Here is a 14,563-nt window from a genome sequence, read left to right on the forward strand (position 1 = left end):
TTAATAATAAAGCTAGAATTTACCTATTCCTGATGAAACCCCAAGGAAGTTCGGCCAAATTGGCTTGAGGGGTGTGGTGGTAAGATTACAAAGAACTGTCCCACAGGTTCAGAGGGCTTGTTAGGACAGTTTCCCATGGGCTAATTTCCCACACGGTGCCAGCCATTGTTCCCAGTGACTGGGGCTGGGAGTCATTCGCCAAGAGGAATAAATAGCCCTGGGTTTCCACAGGAAGGTGTCTGGAGTCTGAGGCACCAAGGTGTCAGCAGCAAAGGCAAGCTGGGAGTGGCTGCTGTCTGCCAAGCACCGTGTCACCAGGGCGCACTGGTCTCCTAAGAGCTTGGTGGTGGGAGGCCTGTGTTCCGGTCCCTGCTCCACCTGGGTGAACTGCCGGGGGAACTCAAGTAAGTCCTCTGCCTTCTCCGGGCCTAGTGCCCCTTACCTAGTTCCAAGGATGCAGGAGAAGCCCACAGCAATGAGACCAGACCAGGGATGAGAGACGAGAGGCATTGCAAGTGCAACAAGAAGTGGGGGATTCTGAGACCAAACATCCAGGTGGGAGTTGCCTGCAGCTTCACAGAGGAGTGTGGCCACATTAAGTCGTGTTTGGGGCGTGGAGACAGCCCCAGACACCTTGACACAGGAATGTCTTTCTGGGAGACTCCATTGGGTGTCTGTTTTTGAGACAGGGCTGTAAGGGCTTTGCTGCTTATCCCTAGGGCTTGACACAGAGCTAGCAAATGGCAGTGCTCACAAATGTTTGCATGGATAACTGAATAGATGGATGGATGGGTGGATAAATGGATGGATGGATGGATAGATGGATGCGTGAATAATTCACAGCAGTGATCACTTAGAGTCTGGGGAGGAAGTAGCAAGCCCAGTACCTGCTTTCAAGGAACTTGCCATCTTATGGAGGACATAAGGCCAAATAGAGCTTCTAGGAGCCAGGGGTTCAGAAACATGGCTGTTGTATGCACATCATGGCACACAACCTGGCAGTCAGGAAGGGCTTCCTGGAGGAAGAAGGTCAGCATAAGAGACAAGTAGGATTTGAGAGGATAGGGCGTTCATCAGGTGGGGTAGCAGCCATACTGTGCGTTATGGTGGATTTTGACCCCATAGGGTCTCTGGGGGCTAGGTGAGCCAGGATCCTGGGGAAGGGTTTGGCCATCTATTGAACCTTGCTCAGAATGGCACATCTTCATGTCCCAGTTCCCACCGTTCCCCCACCCCACCACCTGGGACAATTCCTCTCAAGTACCCATCCCCAGACACTGGCTCTCTCTGTTTTCACCCTCTCCTAGAACAGACTGCCTGGATGCGTAATCCACCATCTTGCTCTGGGCTTCAAGGCTTTCCTGGCTCAGTGCCCATGGAGAGTGCCCTGTCTTATTTCTAGAAGCTTGGGTGGCAGGGAGAGGAGCAACAGGACACGGTGGGCAGGGGGCACTTGAAGAGGACCTGTGCGAGCCCCAATGGACACACCAGTAAGGACTCTGAGAAGTCCTGCACCAGAGAAATCTTGTCTAGCTTCTTTTAGCCAAGTGTCTCCCAAACTTATTTGACCATAAAACTATTTTTCCATGTTATGATTTTCCAAAGAATATGGTTCCTCTGAAAGTCTTTTGGGGAATGCTGGTATCCCTGGTTTCAGAAGGCAGGGAGTGCCCCTCCTTATCCAAAACATATTCCAATTTGTGTCCCTGATAGGAGGGAAATTGACACCCCAAGCTGGTCATCATAGCTCTCACTAGGCTTCACTGCTGCCCTACTGGATGCTCAGCTTCTCAGGATTGTAGATCCTTCATCTGTGCCCTTGTGGAGTGCTAACATAGACCAAGCATACTGTGGTGCTTAATAGATGCCTGCTGCCAATGGGATGGAGCTGTTGTGTGAAGGTCTAACCCAACTCAGTTCCTCAAGCTCCCGGGGGCTATTCCCGTTGGTTTGTCAGTCGGGAATTCTGCAGTGTCTGAGATGCCTGGTTTTGGCAAGGCTCATCTCTGGCCTCTCCCTCATCCAGGAAGCCTTCCAGCCAACCATGTCCACAGGGATCTTTCTCCCTTCCAGACTTCCAATGCCTTTGGAAGCCATTCAACTTCTCTTGAGCTGTTTTGTCTGTTTCCTGTGGATGAGTCTCCTCTCCCTCGACTGCTGTCATTGGCGTCTGGTGGTCCAGAGCTGGGCTTGAAACTCACAACCTGTGTGTGGACTAGGGCATCTCCACTTACTCCTTGTGGGTGGGATCTAGCGCGAGTCACCTCCCTCTTGGAGCCTTCGTTTCCGCATCTGTTAAGTGGGGGCAATAATAATACTTGTCTCAAAGAGCCGGGAAGATGGGATAAGTTTCTGCTTGTAAAGCGCTTAGCACAGTGTCTAGTGCACAGGGAGGTACTTGTTAAGTGGCGACCAGTGTCAATTATTATTATCATTCCCCACCAGCAGGGCTGAGTGGGAGACCAGGCTCTTCGAAGCGCCGAGCGGAGATGCTTAGCAGAGGCTCTCCCTGCAATCCTGCAGTCCTGCTAGTTGTGGGTGGAGAGCGGGGACCAGGGTGGGGAAGGCTCCAAGAACCCTGTCTTCTGAGGCCAGGTAGAGGCCACCGAGTGTTCAGCCTGAGTGCAGACTCCTCCTGCCAAGAGATGGCCATCTCCAGATGTCTGCAGGCTGGAGGGAGCTGGCTGGCCCGTGGGGCCTGAGGGCAGAGACAGGACTAATGGGAGGAAATTACACGGAGAGATTTCATCTCGGCTTGAGGAAGCTCATCTACCAGTCAGACCTGGCCAACCGTGGCTTGCCCGGGCTGCCGACAGAGGCAGTGAGCTCCCTGTTACCAGAGGTGTGCGAGCAGAGGCTGGGGGCTCCCAAGGGAGGGAAGCCGCTGAGGGGGAGTTTCTACCCTCCAGGTTCCTCCAAGGCCGTGGGCAGTCTCTCGTACTTCCTGTGTGGCTCTGCCCCTCACTTGGTCCAGTTGAGCCCGCTGCAGCCCGCTGAGCAACAGCAGGCTCTGAGGTGAGTGTGAGGGCAGAGGCTCAGACCCTCTGGCTCTGCATTGGGGCTGGAGGCTGGAGGGGAGCGGGGGTTGCTGTAACAGACTGACCTTAATGGGCTTTAGTAACAACAATCTTAGCTTTCTGGGGAGGCAGCTTAGTGCAGTGGCTGGCTGCATGAAGCCTGAGTCTGTTCTGTGCCCAGGCAGCCCCCTCGAGCCTGCTGGGGTCGAGGAGGACAGATTGGTGGTAGGAGGGGTCTTGTTCTTACATTAGCCTCCCCTCACTTGTTTCAATTTCTAAAACCAGGGGCTGGAAGATGAAAGATGAGAAGAAGCAGAAGAGGAGAGAGCCTGGGTTTCAAGTTTGGCTCTGCCACTTAGTAGCTCTGTGACTTTGAACAAGTCACTTAACCTCTCTGTGCTTCAGTTTTCTCATCTGTAAGATGGAATGATAATAATACCTATCTCACTGGGCTCTTGTGGAGATTAAGTGAATTATCGTTTGTGGTCCATAGGAAGCACCATATAAGTATTTGTTAAATAGATAAAAATTGAGCAACTGACCTATGCCTAGCTTAGTTCTATGTAAGGGGCTTTACCTCATCACCATGTTTAGTGATGGTGACAACCTAAAGAGGTTGAAATACTGTTATTAGGGAAAGTGAATCAAGAAGGTCAAGTTCCTTGCCCAAGGTCACACAGCGAGTTGGAGGCAGAGCTGGGCTAAACTTAGGATGGTCTGTCTTCGGGATCTGGGCTCTTAACCCCTCAGCTCTGCTGGGGGGAGGTGGTTGGTGGCCTCTCCTGGGAGGTCAAGCGCCCACCGGAGTAGGGCAACAACAGATTAGCGGGCAGGAGAGGGCAGAGGGGGCTCCCCCACTCTTTCCGCCTTGCTGAGGTGGAAGGCCCCTCTCCTGGCTGCTGCCTGGGGGAGAGCTCTCTGACTAATTTGTGGAAATGTTGCTGGGTGATTCCGATTACAAACTGCAGCCCTGCTTCCTCCATCTGAGTAACCTCCCTCCTGGGGTCCTGGAAGCGACCAGAGTTCTGGGCTGGCTGTGTTTGCCTTGGCGGTGACACTGCTGAGGGTGCCAGGCCACCCCGGACAGCCTCCAGGGACAAGGGACAGGAGCTGGGAGACCTGGGTTCCCTACTCTCTGGATGTGGGTGGGGCTGTAGGTCCTGGGTGTCCTGCTCACTCCCATTTTCTCTTCCGTCCCAGCAGGACTTCTCTCTGTCTTGCTCCTGACTGTGTCCCCTGGGCTGAGCCAGGGCCTGGCAGAAAGTGGATGTCTAATAAATATTTGTCGGACTCAAGAATGCACTAGATACTGGACAGTGGACACTTGCACTGTACTTTACTGTCTACGAAACTCCTTTCCAGGGGCCAGCCCTATGGCAGAGTGGTTAAGTTCGCGCGCTCTGCTTCAGCGACCCAGGGTTTCGCTGGTTCGGATCCTGGGTGCAGACATGGCACCGCTCATCCATCCATGCTGAGGCGGCGTCCCGAATAGCACCACCAGAAGGACCTACAACTAGAATACACAACTATGTACTGGGGGGCTTTGGGGAAAAGAAAAAACAAAAAAGAAAACAGGGGAAAAAAACCCCAAAAACCTCCTTCCGTCTAGTCTGTAATCTCCTCTGATCCTCACAACAACCCAGAGAGGTAGGTCTTTTAACCCAGCTTTACTGATGCGGAAACTGGCACGTCGAGAGGAAGTGACTCGCCCAAGGTCACACAGCTCAAACTCGGGTCTCAGGGCTGCAAATCAACTCTAGCTCTGCAGCCTGCAGAGACGGCTCCTCCTTCCTTGTGTGAGGAGGGTTGGGGGGCAGAAGGAACCCCTAGTTGGTGGAGGCCCCCCATGGCCTCCTCTGGCACAGAAATGCTCCTCAGAAACCCTCAGGGGAGATGGTGTTATCGACTACCAGGGGGCCAGAGTCACAGCCTCCAGGGCTTCTGATGGGGGGGGGGGGGCTGGGCTCGCGGATGCTGAGGATCATTTATTCACGTAGCAAGTTCTTCCTCAGCCCTCCTGGGTGCCAGGATAGACAGGCCTATGCCCTCGGGAGCTCTCTGCCAGGGAGGTGGGTCCAAGTCTCTGTCCCAAAGGTGGCACATGAGAGCTTTGCCTCATTTGGGGCAACAGCATTGCGTTTCCTGGAGAGAGAGCATCAGAGAACGGTTCAGGGTACCCCTCCTCACACCTCCAGCCTCTGGAGCTGCGCTGGGGTCTCAGGGTAGCGGGCCAGCTCCGCGGAGCCAGCCTCCACCCCGTGGGGTGAAAGTGTGCCGCCTTACCCTGGGTCATGGTGGCCCTCCGCTGACGGCTGCGGTTTTCCTCGTCAGCTTTGCTGTTTTTACTTTTTGCTCGCTGCTGTATTATTACTGACATCTTAAAGGGTTTCCCCTTCTGGTCAAGCATTGTCTTTTGTTTTTACAATTTTAGAACTTCTCTCAGCCCAGGGTTTTGGAAGATGCTGAAGCAGGAGGTAGGTGGGGGCTGGTTTAAAAGCAAATTCCCGCTCCATCCCTCATCTCCCTGCTCCTGCCCTGGCAAGCCTGAGGCGCTCCAGGGTGGACCCAGCCCTGAGGTCAGCATCTGAGGGAGAGGGTACCCTGTGAACTGGGATTCTCTTTCTTGTTCTAAGTGGGAGCTGTGGCACCTCCAGCCCTGCACATACATGCCTCCTTGTGCCGTGATTCATCCCTTCTTCCCTCCAACACTCTCCATCTCTCAGGGTTGCCGCACTGCTGAGGGAAGCTTCTAGAACAGCTGAGCCCACTGACTGCAAGCAAGTCACCAGATTTCTGGGGGCCTGCAGTGCCCTGGGAAAATAGGTGCAGGGCAGATCCTGACAAGACACAGGATGGGAAAAGGCTTTCGTGGGGCCCCTCTACTCATCCTGAGTCATTGTGGGACCACGTCTGTGGCCAAAAACTCCCCTTCTGAAATCCACAGCCTCTCCGGTTTGGGTGGGGTTTCTTCAGTTGCAGCAAACTGAGCCACAGTGACTGGCTCTTTGCAATGCATTCCCAGTTGCAGGACCCTGGGCTGGGATGGCCCTTCCATCCTGACTGTGGGACCACTGCTGGGCGCTTGGTTTCTGGGAGGGCAGGACTGCAGAGCTGAGAACTGCCAGGCTCTCAGAGAGTAACTTGAATTCTTGCCTCTGCCATGGCACCAGAGAAATGCTCCCTGCCTCCTGCTCAGCCCCACACTCAGGACCCCAAACTGGGGAGGGACAGAAGTCCCAAAGCTTTTGGCCCCAGCTCCTCCCTCTACAAAACAGTCAGGGTGGGACCTGGCTGGTGCCTGAACTTCTCCTCTGTGTGTGGCTGAGAGCTAACATTTCATTTTGTGCTCGAGGATGAGATTCAGATCTGCAGAGGAAAGCACTTCGACCTCGTTGATGACTGGGACTTGCACGTGAGACAGACCCGCAGCATGCCTGCACCCCAGTGTGGGAAATGCTGTCTTGGCCTTTGCTGGGTACCTACAGAAAGTCCCCAGGGAGCCCGGGCACCAGCTTGCAGGCTAGCAGGGAGCTGAGCTATGCTACCATGCTCACTGCCAGTGCCAGAGCCCCCAGAGAATGGGTGAGTGTCGAGGGGAAGTCAGAGACTTATGCTCTGTGGACCAGGGCCTAGCATCGTTAAGTGCCCTAGACGGCAGAATCTAGGCTGTGTAGGTCCTCAGAGAAGAGGAAAGAGTGAGGATCAGGGTGGTCAGGGAGGGTCCGTGGAGGAGGTGCCAGAACTACACACCAAAGAACATGGGAGACAGGAGACAGGGAGGTTGGAGGGTGATCCCCCCCACCCCCCATCCCACCTCAGGACCAGCCCAGAGCATGGAGGAAAGCCAGACCCCTAGAGCTCAGAGAGACTCAGATCACCGGGGATCCCAAACATGCGGACAGGGGAAACTGAGGCCCAGAGAGGCAGGGACCTGCCTGCGACTCAAAGCCTGTTTGAGTGCCTTCCTCTACTTCATAGCCCAAAGTATTTAGAAGCCATCTGCGCTAAGCTCAGGAAATCTCGAAACATGTAGCAAAACCAACCAAACAAACAAAAATCCAAAGGACCCATTTAGTCTATTGAGCATGAGTTGCTTTTGTAATAAAAAATAAACCATTATAAACCATTACAAAAAATGCAGGTGGAAATACACACTTTGGGGTAAGGTGGGGCTTGGGAGCTTCCTCAGTCACAGGCAGTTCACTCCCTCACTCCCTGCCCTGCCTCCTTCCTGCGGAATCCGGACTGGCCATGATTCTGCTGCCCAGCGCTGGGACTGCGCACTGGCACCCCCTCGTGGCTGGCTCTGGAAGAGGCTGTGTCTGACCTGCAGGGGTGGGGCGTCAGGAGGGTGATGCTTGGACACTGGGTTCCTGCCTCCCCCGACCACCTACTACCACTGGATGCTACAGGATGGGCACTGGGTCTCACTGGCAGGACTCATCTCCCTCAGTCATCAGGGAGCTGCGACAGAGTTCTCACCTGGGCTCTGGAGCAGACCTGGTGGCCAGATGTGCTGGTTCAACTGAGCCTCAGAAGGGGGTCTTTCAGAGCAAAGTTGCTCCCATGGGGTGGGGGTGACAGGCTGTGTGAGAGCCTGGCAGCCTCCAGTCGTTCCTGATCCTTGTGCCTGAGCCCAGCCTTTGTGTTGGTGACAGAGCTGTGGCACACAGCTGGTGAGGCCCCACAGTGAGGGGCGGTACAAGGGGTCCCTGAGAGTGCCCCTAGGGCTCAGGAGTCCCAGCTCTACCCTGGCTCAGCTGCCCAGGCTGGCAGGACATTCACAAGGATGATGGCAGTAACAAGTTGTCTCAGGGTTACTGAGTGCCTCTTGTGCACCAGCACAGGCGAGCCACGGCTCCATGAGGCCCGTGGGCTTTTTTTAAATGAAAAAATCTCAAACAAAGATAGAGAGAATAGTATAATGATCCCACGTGTATCCCACCACCCCAATTTCACAATTGTTTCACTTCTCTCTCCCTCCTTCCTTCCCTTCTTCCTTCTTTCCTCCCTCCCACCTCCCTCTCTGTTTCTTCCTTCTCTCCCTCCCTCCTCCCCCTTCCTCTCTCCCTCCCTCCTTCCTTCCTACCATCCTTCCTACTTTCATTCCCTTCATTCGTCTTTCCTCCCTCCCTCTCTCTCTTTCTTACTTTTTCTAGCTCTCTCTTTTCTTTTTTTGGTGAGCAAGATTAGCCCTGAGCTAACATCTGCTGCCAATCCTCCTCTTTTTCCTGAGGAAGACTGGCCCTGAGCTAACAGCCATGCCCATCTTCCTCTATTTTATTTCTGGGATGCCTGCCACAGAATGGCCCGATAAGCGGTGCGTAGGTCTGCACCAGGGATCGGAACCGGTGAATCCCCGGCCGCCGAAGTGTGGCCCCTGAACTTAACCGCTGTGCTACCAGGCGGGCCCCACATTCTCTCTTTTTAATTAACTATTGTAAAGCAAATCCCAGACATCATGTGATTTCATCCTTGCATGCTTTAGTGTGTATTTCTAAAACTATGAACATTTTCCTACAAAACCACAAAGCCATTATTGTATCCAAAAAAGTGAGTAATAATTCCTCGGTGTTATCTCATACCCAGCCCATGAGGCAGGTGCCCTTACTGCCCCCATTTTACAGATGAGGAAACAGAGATGCTGAGAAGACAAGTCACTTGGCCAGGGTCATGCAGCTTTTTAGTGATGGGGATGGGATTTGAGCCCAGAGAGTCCAACTTGGGAGCCTACCTTCTGGATGGCTCTCTCTGGGTCTCAGTTTCCCTCTCTGAAAAGTGGGGAATAATGACTGCTTTGCTATTTCACAGGGTAATGTGTGAGGGCACCATGTTATTCTTGCTTCTAACAATAACAATGAAAATAATAATAAAATAAAGTGATCAGAAGAATTGATAGAAAGTTGGTATAATTGCAAAGAAATATGACAATTAAAGGAAATTAAGGTTTGCTGAGTCTCCGCTCATATGTCAGTTCTCCCTTATCTCATTTAATCTTTACTCCAATCCTATGTTTCTTAATTAGCAGCTTCATTTTACGGTTGAGAGAAGAAGGGGCCCAGAGGGAGGAAGTGCCTCCCCAAGGTCAGGCCACTGGTAGCTGACAAGTGGTTTGAACTTGGGGGTGGCAGAAAACCCAGGGCTGTGTCAGGAGCTGACGGTGGCCTTTGCTAAGGACTTCAGGGCATCCTGCCATGGTGAGGAATGTGCCAGATGGGATTAGATGCAAGCAACAGAAATCAGCTTTGGTGGTCTTGGGCAGAGCAGGAGTTTATTGGAAGGATGTGGGATGGCTCACAGAAGAGATTGGAAGGAGGGAGCCAGGCTGGGGAAAAAAAGAGCGTGGAGCAGCCCTGGGGCCTGAAAGACAGCAACTGCTCAGAGGCGTGAGCAGTTGGAGATAGGTAAGGAGGTTGGGGGCCCATGGGGTCCCACTCACCACCTTCCTCCCTACTTCTCTCGTTGGCTCATCCTTTCGTCTGAACAGCTTGGCACAGCTAGGGTGGAGCAGGGCATCATGTCTGCAGAATCTCGGGGCTCTGCCATCTGTGAAACACCCCCACCCCCAGGATGAATTCATTTCTGCCTATTTTTCTTCTTTGACATACTTTCCGAGACCTAGATTCCCAAGAGAGAGCATCAGGGGACCCAGCCTGGGTGGCATGGTGCCTGCCCGCTATACCTGGGAGAGCATGGAACTTTCCTGGAGGGTTCCAGAGTCCTGGGCTGTGCCAGGGCCTTTTAAAGGAGTGAAACAGAGAGTGAGCTGGAGGGGATTCCCCAGAGAAGGCTCAGGCGGCTCTGGTTTTCACACTGTAATTTTGCTTCTGGTCCTAAGTGTGTGAGTCACATGTGAAAGTCTTGTTTTGTGAGACCTGTGTCTGCTGCTGTCACCACCTTCAGAGCAGCTGCCACCTTGAGGCAGGAGGCCCAGATCACGGGCAGGACCCCCTGTCTGCTGCCGGCTGCTGCAGCTATGGGAGGAAAGCATTAGGGACTGTAATCTTGGGGCCCAGTGTTGGGGGGGATTTTCCATCCTTTGCCTCACACACAAATAGAATGCAAATGATATGCAAATGAAAGGGTGCCCTCAAAGCCTAGCGCTGGGTAAGATGTGAAAGGGAGTTGGCTTTGGCTGGCCTGTGCCTGCCAGAAAATCCTTGACCCAGCTTGCACCAGGCAGATCCCTGAGCTCAAACAGATCCACTGCCACCCTCTCTTCCTCCTGGAATCCTGCCCCGCCTCTGCTAGGGTCTGTACCTCTGGACACTTAGTACTCCCCAGGGGCCTCGAATCCTTGTGAGAAGTGGGTGGGACATAAAATCTAAATTAACAAATAAAAAGCATCCTGCTTCTTCTGTTTTCTCCACCTATGGCCTAGGCTCAGGGCTGGGCACACAGAGCCTGCTAGATAGACCCAGGGCCAGCCAAGGAGCCAGGCTGTACTAGCAAGGCCTGGGAGATGAGGGACAGCCCCTTTCCCACTGGGCCTCAACCCCTGGGCCTGGATTCTGGTGAGAAAAGGAAGGTGGTTGGGAGAGGCTGTCTCTAGGGAGGGGATGGGGGCCTGTTTAGCAGCTGACAGAGCCCCTGAGACTCCATAGGCATGATGCCCTGCTCCACCCGGGCTGTGCCAGACTGTTCAGATGAGCTGATGGGGGAAGCGGGGAGAAAAGTGGTGAGAGGGACCTCATGTCCACCCCGCTCCAGCCTCCTGACCTATCCCCAAAGGGGGCCACCAGGGCCCTGGGAAGCAGGAGGGCTTTAACTTCTGGGAAGTTAAAGGGCCAGTCTCATCGAGGGGCAATTCTTGGCAACCAGAGGCCAGACCAGAACAGTCTCCCAAGTGAGGCCCTGACAGATGCTGGCTTTTTCCCGTGGCCCAGATTACAGTCCCCTGAAAAGCCCTCCTTCTGAGAGTCTGGGCTCAACCTGAAGCACATAAGCCCCGAGCCGGTAAGTTTCAACAAGGTCTCTCTTTCCTGCCCGTCTGCCTCCTCCGCTCCCTGCCCTCCCACCTTCTCCTCTTCTCTTTGTCAGGCTCTGTCTCTGTTTCTCCTCTGCCTCAGAGCTTCACCCCCTCCCTGGGGCAGCCCCTGCAGTGCCTGACCTCCTTGCTCATCGTGCTGCAGTCTGGGCACCTGGAGTCCGTCCTGTCTTGCCCACTGCTCCTGAACAGACGTAGGCTCTGGAATCACAGGCCCTCAAACACAACTTTGAATCCTGTGCAGCCCAGCTGGGTTGTTTTCCTGTCCCTTATGGACTAAAACTTGGCCCCTTTGGACTTCGTTCCCTCCCCAGTGGCTCAGTCCCTCTGGGTGAGCCTCGAAGGATAAGGGTAGGCGCTGGGCTGGCCCTGGTCACCTCGACATTAACCCCCTCCTTGTGCAGGCTGCAGATAGCTCCAAGGACAAGCCCATGCAGGAAACCTCAAGAGCCTGAGGCCAAGGATCTTCATGTGACATATGATGAAGATGAGGCCGGTGGTCAGGGCCACACAGGGCACCACCACCTGTCTAGGCACAGAGGGTTGGATGGTGAGAGGGGAGCAGTGTCAGAGGCTGGCACAGGATTGGTCCAAGAAAAAAGAATCCTTGTGATGGCAAGACCTGTCCTGTGAGGGCCGCAGTGAGAAAGCCCCCAGGAACCTGAGCCACCGTTGCAGGGAAAATGAGACACCTGCCTCCTTCTTTGGCTGTCGGCCTCATTCTGGACATACACTGCTGCCCCTGTCCTCCCCAGGAGCTCAGAGGAGCACCAGGCCCTATCGCCAGCAGCCCTTCCAACATAGATGTACAGAGCAGGGGCCAAGCACCCTCGAGCCATTGGAATGACCTCTCCAGGGTGAGAAGAAGGGGGCCCTTGCTTCCAGGAAGAGGTGGCTGCCTTGTGCCCGTGCCCAGCTGTGACTGGAAACAACACCCTCACCGTTTCATCATCCGAAGATTTATTTAAAAGAGCTTTGTGTTGTGGCTGTCCTGGGTGAAGTTCTTGATGATCTGATTTTAAAAACCTCCCCCCTCCACAACCCTCAGTGAGTTGCCATAGAGATACTTCAGAGGCAAACAGCTAATGAGCTCGCTTAGGCCTTTTGTGTTCCTGAATGTTTTCCATTCTGAGTTCTTACCATATAATTAGAGAGATTATTTAGCATGGACTTTTTCTTTTATTGTAAATTAATTTCAAAACCCATTTCTGAGGTTAACTAATGATTGTATTTGTTAATCAATCCAGCCTGGGTTTCCTTCCAAGAGAAAACAGGAGGCCACTGTCAAAATGTTGGGAACAGGATGTTTGAGTACTTGAGGGTTTCATTGATGGCAGCGAAGTTAAGGGTCCTGACAGTCAGTGCTAATCTGTGTGATGTCTTTTTATTAGACAGAGATGTGCCTTGGGTAGAGGTGAAAATGGTGATGCTGGTGAGACTGTATTCTGGGCACCATGAACCTCTAGCTGTGGGCTGGGTCCTAGGAAATTCACAGCTTCCTGAAAGCGGGCTGCCAGGCCTGTGGCCAGGCTTCTGTTTGCCTGCAGGAGAGCCATAAATGTCTATCTGAACATGGTGGGGAGGGTGAGAAGGGACTGCCGCTCAGGCCGTGGGACAGGCTAAATTGGCCTGCTGTGCCTCATGCCTCCTGACCACTGTCTCTCTGTTCGAGTAAGTGCTGATGTTTTTCTCAGAGTTTCTCAATCTTGGTGCTGTTGACCTTTTCAGCTGAATAATTCTTTGCTGTGGGGGGCTGTCCTGTGCAATGTAGGATGTTTAGCAACATCACTGACCTCTACCCACTAGATGCCAGTGGCATACACGCATCCCTGCCCCCACTGTTGTGACACCAAAAGTGACTCCAGATGTTCCCTCAGGGACAGAATTACCCCCAGTTGAGAACCACTGAGTTCAAACATAACATATATTCATTGTAGAAAATAAGATAAAATAATTATAATTCCAATATCCAGGGTTAAACCCTGTTAAGCTTTTGGTGTACTTCTTCCCAGACTTTCTTTTCTATGCACCTATACATTTTTGCTTTTTTATGAAACGGAGACTGCACAGTATGCTGTTTTGTGATTTGACAAGACATGGGCTGCACAGTGGATATTTTCCCTCACCGCCACATCTTCTCTCCCGCAGCTCTTTTCCAGCACCATTGGAAGCAACCCTCTTCAGCAATGGCTGGTGCAGGGCCTGGAAGAGTGGTGTGAAGCTCACTCTGGCTCACATTCACACTGGTTCACTGCTTACAAACGAGTCACCCCAGACCCATGTCCTCCTGGTCCAGAGCCTGGGCTGTGCTCTGTGTGGGCTTGGGGTCTGGTGGTCAGGCCTGGCAGGGAGCCACCTTGCAAGGAGGGGGATACAGGATGGGCCAAGGCAACCAGAAGCTCTCAGGTACCTCTACCAGGTGGAGGAGGTTCTGAACTTGTGTTGGATTGTGGCTCCTCTGAGGATCCGATGAAAGTAGGAACCCTTTCTCAGGAAAGACATTCACATCTGCCCAGTTCTGCATCCAATTTCATAGACCCCAGGTTAGGAACTTCTGAGTGCAGGGATTTTCCTGAGGATTTGTGGTGACCTAGACACTTACCCCTCTCTCTTCTGGGAACATTTGTCAAGGGCCTGTGAAGGCTCTGACCTCAGCCCTTCCCTGTTGCACAGGACAGGGCCTGCTTCACAAACAGCATCGTCAGTCCCGGGCAGTAGATGGATGGGCGGATGGATGCACGGATGCATGGATCTGGAGAACTGGCGCTAAGATCTGAGCTTCTCCAGTGATAATGTTGATCGAAGCTAGCATTTGCTGAGCCTATACTATAGGCCAGGCTACTCACCCAACGTACTGTCCTTCAGAGAGGAAGTACCATTATTATAAGTGAGTCTCCATTTTACTGAGCTGGAAATAGCTTGAAACTTGTTCCGTGATATACAACCCTGTCAACGGAGAGCCAGAATGTCCGTGCTCTCAGCCTCAAAGCTAGGCCGCCTCTGTGGAGAGCAGGATGGATTTGCCTGCGCTCCAAAGGACAGGTACGCGCTCTGCCAAGCCCCACTGGGAACTTTGGTCCGGGCCTGTCTTCCCAGAGGGGATCAAGAATGCGTTTGGCATTGAAGCAGAATAGAGAAAGGCGGTTGCCAAGGGCTGGAGGGCAGGGGAGGGTGAGTCAGTGTTCAGTGGGCACAGAGTTTCACAGGGGCAGAGAGTGTTGAAAGATGAAAAAGTCCTACAGATCTGTTGCACAACAATGTGAATAGACTTAATGTTACTGAACCGTACATTTCAAATGGTAAGCTTTATGTTGTGTGTTCTTAAATACCACAACTAAAAAAATGGGGGAACAAAAGTCAATTGTGGAAATCTGAATGCTGAAAGAAAAGGAGAAATGAATGCTCTGGCTTCTGGCCTTGCCTCTTTTCCCTGAAGGTGGGCAGCACCCCCTACTCCTCCACCTGATCCTGCAGCCAGCACCTTGAGTCTGTATGGGGACCTTGGAAAGACAGAGGCTGAGCTCCAGGGGGCTGGCTCCTTGTTATCTGCAAGGGCCTT

General features: G+C 53.1%; 1 protein-coding gene across 2 annotated transcripts in view; it reads left to right on the forward strand.

Moving 5' to 3' along the window:
* Positions 1 to 237: 237 nt before the first annotated feature.
* VDAC1 (voltage dependent anion channel 1) overlaps positions 238 to 14,563 on the forward strand; it is a 101,807-nt gene continuing 87,481 nt past the window's right edge. Inside the window, exon 1 of one of the 2 annotated variants that reach the window (XM_070517370.1) lies at positions 238 to 404. The gene's annotated coding sequence lies outside the window, so the exon portion shown is untranslated. Of the gene's footprint in view, positions 556 to 14,563 lie in introns of both variants that reach the window. The other variant, XM_070517369.1, reaches the window with a different exon arrangement.

Source organism: Equus asinus, chromosome 9 (genome assembly GCF_041296235.1).
Source record: "Equus asinus isolate D_3611 breed Donkey chromosome 9, EquAss-T2T_v2, whole genome shotgun sequence".
In the NCBI taxonomy this organism is placed as follows: Eukaryota; Metazoa; Chordata; class Mammalia; order Perissodactyla; family Equidae; genus Equus; species Equus asinus.